Raw genomic sequence first — 9,876 nt, 5'->3', positions numbered from 1 at the left:
GCACAACACTCCAGCAGCATAACATTGCTTAACATAAACTCAATCCTCAAACCAACATAGTTTCCTTACAAACTTCAAATTCTAGTCCCTCAATCACTATGATGAGTGCTCAATTTATGGGAAATGGAGGTGGTTTTGTCATAAATGAGGTTATTGAATGGACTTCCAATCTTGGATTTAGTTTCCATGGAGCAAGGGATGAGAGAATAGGAGGTTAATGGATCCTTAGATTATCCAATTTCAAGCTCATAGGAGGGGATAAGAGATGGGAACCTTCTATAATCATCTAGAATGAAGGAATATTCCCATAACCCTATGCAAATTTCGCTCAATCTCACCCAGCGCAAGCTAAAGAGGTCCTAAGTGCACTGCAGTGCAGGCCACAGTGGGCCTGCCTGCTTTGCAGCGCACTGTCTCAAGGCTTGGGCTGCGTTGGATTCAGGAAGGCTTCAGGCCAGGAAACTTTTATAGAAGGAGGAATTCAATGAGTTTACTTCTCTAGGGCATGTAACAACTGAATTAGGGTTTGACGAGCCTTAAAAGTAGTAATCTGAATGTCGAGAGTGATGTGCCCAAAAAGACCTGTAACACTTTTCTAGTCAACAGGAGGTCTGAAATAGTTGTGGAGGGAGAGGACGTGTGAGGTGATGGGTTGTGGGATGTGGGGGATGCAGTGGAAGTGGATTGTGGGGTTTCTTCAATGATGTGTGTGCTCACAAGGGCTTTTGGTACTTCGTTAGAGAGATCGACGACTTGGGTAGAGGTAACTTTAACGGGTTTCTGGGAAATAAAGAGAGTTTTCGTAACAATTGGATAGGTGTATTGGACTATGGGTTTAGTTACAGAGTAAGGGACCACTAGGGGAAGGGGGGAACCACAAGGTTGAGTGACATATCATTGTTTGGACCAACATTGAAAAATTTAGAGAACATGGGTAGGTAACTTACTGATGACTAGAGAGCTTCCAAAGTGTTCTGGATTGATATCACTGTTTTCTTGAATATTTTCAAGACAATGTTCAGTGTCTCCTCTACAAATCGCTTTCGGGAGGTGGAGGGGCTCTCACTAGGAAGCGGTTTAGGCATAATCCCTTCAAAATAATATGTCTTCTTATTTTCCCAAACCTCACCAATGACCCTTGTCCAGGAAATAACTTGATTATGGAACACCTCTTCTAAGATAATGAAAGGAAACGTATACATCTAGAAGGTGTCTAGGTTAACAACCTTTGGGTGAATCCATGTAGTGTTGTGGAAAATACAAAACCCTATTGCATGTGAATAGTCATCTAAAAGAAACTTCGTAATTCTAGGGATGACCTTTGTGATGGAAAGAATCTTATCATACCAACCAGCGAAGGAGGCCTCATTGATTTATTCATTATTTGGGTCCCATTATGTCCTCCATGGGGAATACCTAAGCATCAAGGGTTGATCTTCAGTGACCAGGGCTAGCTCTCTACCTTGAGGATGGAACTACTTCACCATTTCCACAAATACAATGAGATATCCATATATGAAGTATGTCAACTGATTGTACAAACCATCACATGCTTCAAAACGTTCATTGAGCGAAAAACTATACCAATTCAGTTGTTCCCCATTCTCACAGGCCTCCGCCACTGACATGGTATCTAGAGTGCATTTTCCCTTTGTGTAATGGCGTATTAGTTTTTCGATGATTATATGATAGATGAATTTGATGGAAGGAAAATTAATTAGGTTAATAGATGCTCCTTTTCTACCAAGTTGAGTAACATATTTCATATAGTAATTATTGTCCCATGTCTTCTTCCCATGATTAGAGGAAATTTCAAACACATATGACATTGTGGCTCCTGCAATAGACAGGCTCGTCAATTTTTGTATATCACTGGCATGAATTGTGTTCTCCTTGTCGAGCTAGAGGCTATAGGTTTTAACCCTGTACATAAATTACCTGCATATGAATTATAAAACACAGAAAATAAAAAATATGAGAGCATAACACATAAAACAAATATACACAAAGATTTTCCCCTGGATCCCAAAACCGGGACTACCAGATTTATGTTTCATTATATTCCTTTCAATGTTACAATACATATATATACATGCTGAAGAATCTAATACCATGGACTGAAAACTATTGCGTCCAAAACCATGTGCGAAAACCATGCACAATACCATAGGTAGGTTCGCCCCCGTAGAGGAGGGATGCACAATCAACAAAACTACGTGGAAAGAATATAACACAACCCAACATTCTCCCACTTGTTCTTTTCTTTCCACAGGGGGCCACAGGAGAGCTTAGTCATTTATCCAACCCTGCAATGCCCACTGTTTCTCTACACCAAGAGAACTTCTCAAAGCTCACATATTTTGTCAATGCATCTGCAGTATTCTTCAAAGTGTCCACCTTTACCAGCAACACCTTTTTGTCTTCTATCATATCCCTCACAAAGTGATACTAAACATCAATGTGCTTTGTCTTTGAATGGTAAGCAGGGTTCTTTTCCAAGAAAATTTCAATTTGGCTATCACAGTCTATCCTTATAGCTCCCTGTTCTAACCCCATACTTGAACACAATCTCTACAACCAAACTACTTCCTTGCTTGCATGAGTGGCTGCCATGTATTCTGCCTCTGTAGTTGATAGTGCCACTACAGATTTTTTCTTACTCATCCAACTGACTGCACCTCCAAATAGGTTAAACACATACCCACTTGAAGATCTTCTCTGATCCAGATCTACAGCCCGTTCTACATCAACAAAGCCACGAATATCCAAAACTCTATCTAATCCTGGTCTTCCTTGGTAGCACAAACCATAATCACTAGTGCCACGCAAATACCTGAAAACCTGCTTCACTATTGTCCAATGTTCCTTCCCTAGTTTTGACATAAACCTGCTCAATAATCCCACTACATGTGCAATGTTTGTTCTAGTACATACCATTGCATACATCAAGCTACCGACTGCACTTGCATATGGAACACGGGACATGTCCTCTTCCTCTTCTTGTATCTTGGGACACTGTTCAACAGATAACTTTACACCTACAGGAATAGGAACCTTCACTAGTTTACTATCCTGCATATTAAACCTCTGCAATATTGTCTCGACATACTTCCTCTAGTTTAACCGGAGCTTCCTCTTTGCCTGATCTCTTTTAATTTCCATGCCCAAAATATAGTTTGCAGCACCAAGATATTTCATGTCGAATTTGGAGGACAATTGGGTCTTCAAATCCTGGATAATTTCTTTGTCATTTCCAACCAGCAACATGTCATCCACATATAAGACCAGATAAATAACACGGTCACCAATTAATTTAAAATACACATAGTGATCTGCTTTGCTTCTGGCGAAGCCAAGTCCCCGTTAAAATGTATCAAAATTATGATACCACATCCTTGGTGACTGTTTTAGCCCATATAGAGACTTCTTTAACTTTCATACCAGTTCTTTTTTACCCTTGACCGCAAAGCCTTTAGGTTGCTTCATGTAGATCTTCTCTTCCAGATCCCTGTGGAGAAATGTTGTCTTCACATCCATCTGTTCTACCTCAAAATCAAAAGCAGCAGCAACAGATAAAAGTAATCTAATAGATGCTACCTTGGCAACAGGAGAAAAAATATCACCAAAATCAATTCCCCGCACCTGGGAATAACCTTTTGCTACAAATCGAGCTTTGTATTTCTCCACCTTTCCTTCTGCATTTGTATTCTTCTTGAACACCCATTTTCTGCCAATGGGTTTACTTCCAACAGGCAACTCCACCAGATCCCAAGCCTCATTTTTGTGCAAAGATGCCATTTCATCAACCATGGCCTCTTTCCAGAGTTTTCCATCCTCTAAATCTACTGCTTCCTTCACAGTTCTGGGATCATCACCAGTAATAGATAAAGAAAAATTTGAACAAAAGCAGATGGACTAGACCTTTCTGGCTACCTTCTTTCTCGAACTGATCTTCTCACAACCGGAGTTTGTGGCTCTTCATCTTCTAATTCCTCTTCTACTGTAGAGCATAATTCTTCCTCCTTTAGCTCAAACTCTATCTTCTCAGGTTCCTTTGATGGGACTTCATGTTTAATAACATTTTTCACCTCTCTGAACAACACATCTCAGTTGTACACAACCTTCCTTGTTACTGGGTTCCAAAGCTTATAACCCTTTAAAGCATCCTTATACCCAATAAAGATTCACTTTTCAGATTTACTCTTCAAATTTTTTCTTTTCTCCTTTGGAACATGTACATATGCATCACATCTAAATAACCTCAGATGTGAAAGAGAGGGTTTGTTACCAATCCATACCTCTTGTGGAGTCTTATCCTCCAATGTTGATGAAGGTGATCTATTGACTAGGTAACATGTTGTCTCCATTGCCTCTACCCAGAATTCCTGTCCTAACACGACACCATTGAGCATGCTTCTTGCCCTTTCCATCAACGTCTTGTTCATCTTTCTGCAACTCCATTTTTCTCATGTGTGTATGGAGTAGTCTTCTCTCGTTCTATACCACACTTCTTACAAAATTATTCAAATTCCTTGCTACAAAATTCTCCACCATTATCTATCCTCAACACCTTTATCTTCTTCTCTGTCTGGTTTTCCACCAAAGCCTTTAATTCTTTAAACCTGTCAAAGACTTCAAATTTCTTCTTGAGGAAATATATCCATGTATTCCTTGAGAAGTCATCTATAAATGATACATAGTACACAGACTTACCCAGTAATGGAACCTTCACAGGTCCAAACACATCACTGTGCACAAGCTCTAATATTTATTTCGCCCTCTTACCACCAGAGGGGAAGCTCACCTGATTCTACTTCCCATATACACAATTTTCACAGAAATAAAAATCCAAAGAGTTATTAGTCATACCTTCTACCATACCTTTACCATGAAGTATTCGAAGGCCCTTCTCTCCTATATGTCCAAGCCTTTGATGCCATAGCATGGTCTTTTCTCCAGAGACCACTAGATTTTCTGCTCCACTTTTAGGAACCACAGAACTGTTGCACCTATCAATAACAGTGCTACCTTGCAGCTTGTATAGAGTTCCAATCCGAACTCCCCACATCAATACCAGTGCTTCCCAAACCATCTTGTAGGTATATTTCTCGAACACATTTTTTACACCTGCATCATCTATCTTGCTTACAGAAATCAGATTTTTGGGTAATGCAAGAATATGTAGAACACTTGGAAGTGTTCTAATCCTTCCACCTTGAAACTTCAACTTAACTTTTTTGCGACCAACGATTCTAGCCTTCCTATCATCCCCTAAGAAGACATCACCGCCATAGTATTTCTCATACTCACAGAACCACTCTCTATGGGCAGTGAAGTGAAAGGATGTACCTGAGTCAATCAACCATGCCTCATGATCTATGTCTGTACTTGAAGAAGCGAAGTATGCATCCCCACCTTCATCTGAGGTGGTTTTTGCCTCTGTAGAAGGAGCATCATTAGATCCCTTTCCTTTGTCAAGAGCTTTAGATTTATATTCCATTTTTTAGTGCCCTTCCTTTCCGCATTTCTAGCACACCACCTTTACAGATTTTCCTGGAGATTTAGATCTCCATCTAGATTTAGATCTCCCACTCAATGACTTATTTTTGTTTTTGTTCTGGGACCGTCCTCGTAAAGATAAGGAATCACCATTCTGGCTCTCCATATTTTTCCATCTCATCTCCTCCGTTAGCAGGCATGAGACTATTTCATCAAACTGCAAGGTAGTTGCATTGCTACCTATTGCAATAACCAGACTATCCCATGAATCTAGTAGAGAACAAAACAAACTGATGCAGTTATCTTCATTTGAAATTTTAATATCAACAAACAATAACTGACTTACCATAGTATTAAATGAATTCAGATGCTCTGTCATTGAGTCTCCATCTTTCATCCTCAGGTTATATAGCTTTTTCCGTAGGAATAGTTTATTCACCAGAGACTTAGATTGGTACAAAGTCCCTAACTTGTCCCATAAAGCCTTCGCCGTAGCTTCCCCTGATACATTCAACAATACTGAATCTGAGACACACAATCGTATTGTGCTGTTTGCCTTCCAATCCAACTTCTTCCATTCTTCATTAGATACTCCCGTTGGTTTAGTACCCAAATCTACCGTGATCCACTTATCTTTATCCACCAACAGATCTTCCATCTTGAGTTTCCACAACTCAAAACTCTGACCATTAAATTTCTCAATCTCTATCTTTCTACTTCTCTCCATATTTCACCACCAGAATCGATCCTGTAGATCTCCCACTAAACATGGTCTACCATAGGCCTGAGCAAAACCCCTCAGAAACAAAGACGTCTCCTTGAAGCCAAAACAACTCTGATACCAAATGTAGGTTTTAACCCTGTACAGAAATTACCTGCATACAAATTATAAAACACAGAAAATAAACAATGCGAGAGCATAACACATAAAACACATATACACATAGATTTTCCCCTAGATCCCAAAACCGAGACTACCATATTGATTTTTCATTATATTCCTTTCAATGTTACAACACACACACATATATATATATACATGTTGAAGCATCCAATACCATGGACCGAAAACCATTGCGCCCAAAACCATGTGAGAAAACCAAGCACAAAACCATAGGTAGGTTCACCCCACCTAATATAGGGTCCAAAAAAATTTTCCTCGGGGCGCTGCCCTGGACCTCATAGAGGGGGGATACCCATCCCCCTCAAACCCCCTAGATAGGGGGGGATGCTGCCCCCCCCTGTGACTACCCCATTTCGCAATCGACACAACGAATGGGGGGTTGCCTCCTCCCCTGTGACTCCCCCACTGCGCAATCGGCACAATGAAGGGGGGGCTCTGCCCCCCCTCTAACCCCTTGGTTAACTACGTGGGCTAGTCATGGAAAGAATATAACACAACCCAATAGAGGGAACATGCATGCAACCAACTGATGAGGAACTTGCTACATTGCATTGTCATGCTCGAAGTGCCGAAGACTGGTAGACACCTCAAATTCATCATCGTGGAGCATTGTAATCCTCATAATTCTTCTTTTATCCTAGAAACATGACTTCCATGTTGTTTGGTCATAGTATCTCTGTAAAATTCATGTTTGAGCGTGGTAAATGGAAAGAATCTAACAAAATTGTTGTCAACCAGCATGGCCTTCTCATATTTACCAAGGATGCTTTCAATTTATGTTAAACTAGGGTCGGACGAGCAGGGGAGGAGGAATAGAATTTCTGGGTACCTTAGTCATGACTGGAACTTCTCGACTATAAACAATAGACATAGGGGGCTTAAATTTGGACCGAGAATCAATGGATTTTGAAACATAAGCTAGAGATAATAAGTTGACCATCCAAGCTTTTACAATGGAGGTCTTAAAATTTCCATGCAGAGTATATAGAAAGGTTTGACACAATGCTTGTGATTAGAACATTTAACTAATTAATACAACAACTTTCCATACTTGATTCAAATCATGGAATTAACGATGACTGTGACCTGAACCTGATCTAGATGACGCAAAAACTCATAAGGCAAATGATCATGATGGTTAATTATTACGTGATGATGGAAAAACTTAAAATGTTGATGACCAAAATGTGTCAGGGATTTTATGGGAAATATTTAGCCTAATTTCAGAAAGACACAGGGAAATATTACTAATTATGATGGATAAGACGATTGCCATGTGTGATTCCCTAAACAAAATCAGTTGCACAAGGGTGCAATGAACTGACTAACAAACATGACTCAAGTCACTTCATTTGTAACTGACATAAATGACGCAACTAACACAACTGGTGCAACTGACATAATTGGTGCAACTGAAGTAATTGATGCAACTGAAATAACTTATGTGAATTCAAACTTAATTAGCTGAATCTATCCTAAACCTATTCGAAGATGAATCATGTAATGATGTCGGTAGTGTAATCTTTAACAGGTACAACTTTGGCCCATCTGGTTAGATAAGGCGTAGTAGTAATAATTTAACTGGCATGTGAATGTTGTGTCGGTGGGTTAATAGGCCTCACAAAGTCCACAACCCACTTTTCAAATGTCTGGAGAATCCATACAGGCTACAAAGAGAGTTCATCCCAGTGTACTGGTTGTCCCACCTGTTGGAAAACATCGTAGTTCTTGATGTACTCCTTCGTGTCCCAGAAAAGCATGGGCCAGTAGAGCCCTGCCTATAGTACTTTTCTCATGGTGTATTTCCTACTTACGTGTCCTCTTGCAACTCTTTAATGGAATTCCCATAGTACATCTTACTTTTCATGGTTGAGGACACATTACCACAATATTTGGTTGAGACACATCTTGTACAATTGACTTGCAATCAACTGGTATTCTGCAACTCGAACCACCATATTCCTACTTTGAGTTGTTGTGTATTATTCTGAATAATTCCCCATGGTTAGAAATAGTGAAATATCTTCCAGATAGTCATGGATGGCCTCAACTTGAAACAGATAAGGATTTGGTAGTTGGTTTTTTTTTCACTTACTGGTTCACGGATACAGTGGGTAGCCGCTACGTCTAGGGTTTTAAACACTGAGTGGACGCCACTCGAAGGGCATCAACACCCCTCGGCCTATTTACTGACCTAACCCCAAGAGCTTTCGGGATTTGACCTTGTGACCTCCCATTGGCGAGGCACTTGATTTGACCGATTGAACTAACTCTTGGGGCTATTAAAGGGGGGAGGGTGCAACACTAGGACTTCCCGGGAGGTGACATATCCCAGTACTACTCTAGCCCAAGCGCGCTTAACTACGGAGTTCTGATGGGATTCGGTGCATTAACACTGGTATGATTGCACCCAAAATTAATTTGGTAGTTGGTTATCGATGAATCCCCAAAATTCTCCCTATTCTAGTCGAGATAGATGATCATCTTTAGATTCATCCTCCTTGCTTCACAATGACTTTGAATGTAAATTCTTGTAAGAGTAAGATCCATCTAAAGATAACTTGAATGGTCTACCCATAAGATAGTGCCTGAATTTATGCAGTGAGTACATCATCACAAGATATTCCTGTTCATTGGTGGTGTAGTTCCTTTCCGTAGTGGAAAGCTTCCTACTGGTGAAATAAATTGGGTGGTCTACGTTGTTGTCTCTAGGCTAGGCCAAAATAACTCCTAGAGTGATCCCTAATGCATCAATATGAGCATGAAATTCCTTATTTTAGTCTAGATAAATGAGTATTGGTGCAATCTACAACTTCTCTTTTAGCTTTTTGAAGGAAACATCACATTCTTTGGTCCAAGGAAATTGCTTAGACTTCTTCAGTAGGTTCTCTAATGGTGTCGTAATCAGGGCATAGTTACAGATGATCCTGCAATAGTATCCTTTGTGTTTTATAGTTGAAATTAGTTGCTTGAAATTGGTTGTTCAAGGCATATTCATAATTACTACAACTTTGGCATGGTTGAAAAACACTCCTTCCTTACAAACAATATGCCCCAGTAGCATCCCAAAAGGGACATCGAAAATGCACTTCTTTAGGTTCAATGAAATCTGAAGTTGCCTACAATAATAAAAAATGACCCTGATCAAGGTGGAGTGTTTCTTCAATAGGTTATACATTGTCTAATCATCCATATACACCTCTAGGAATATATGGATATAGTTGCGAAAGGCAACGATTACAATCCTCGAAAATACTGCTGGTGCATTCTTCAATCCAAATGGCATGACATTGTAGGCATAAGATGCCTTTTCAATCGTGAAGGTGGTTTTCTTCATATCCTCCTCTGCAATAAAAACTTGGTGATATCTTCAGAACCCATTTGTGAAGGAGTAGGCTTCATTACCTCCAACATTATCAAGAAATTTGTCGTTGAATGTAGTTGGGAAAGGGCCATGAATGCATGCATTATTC

General features: G+C 39.9%; 1 pseudogene; it reads right to left on the bottom strand.

Annotated features, from left to right (window-relative positions):
- Positions 1 to 8,696: 8,696 nt before the first annotated feature.
- Positions 8,697 to 8,815, bottom strand: LOC149260927 (5S ribosomal RNA; annotated as a pseudogene).
- Between the last annotated feature and the right edge of the window lie 1,061 nt (positions 8,816 to 9,876).

This window comes from Pinus tabuliformis, chromosome 6 (genome assembly GCF_031772625.1).
Source record: "Pinus tabuliformis cultivar Carrire ecotype Pingquan chromosome 6, CPIR1, whole genome shotgun sequence".
NCBI classification, from domain to species: Eukaryota; Viridiplantae; Streptophyta; class Pinopsida; order Pinales; family Pinaceae; genus Pinus; species Pinus tabuliformis.
Note: the sequence above shows the minus strand (reverse complement) of the source record. Positions and strands in the feature narration are given on the sequence as shown.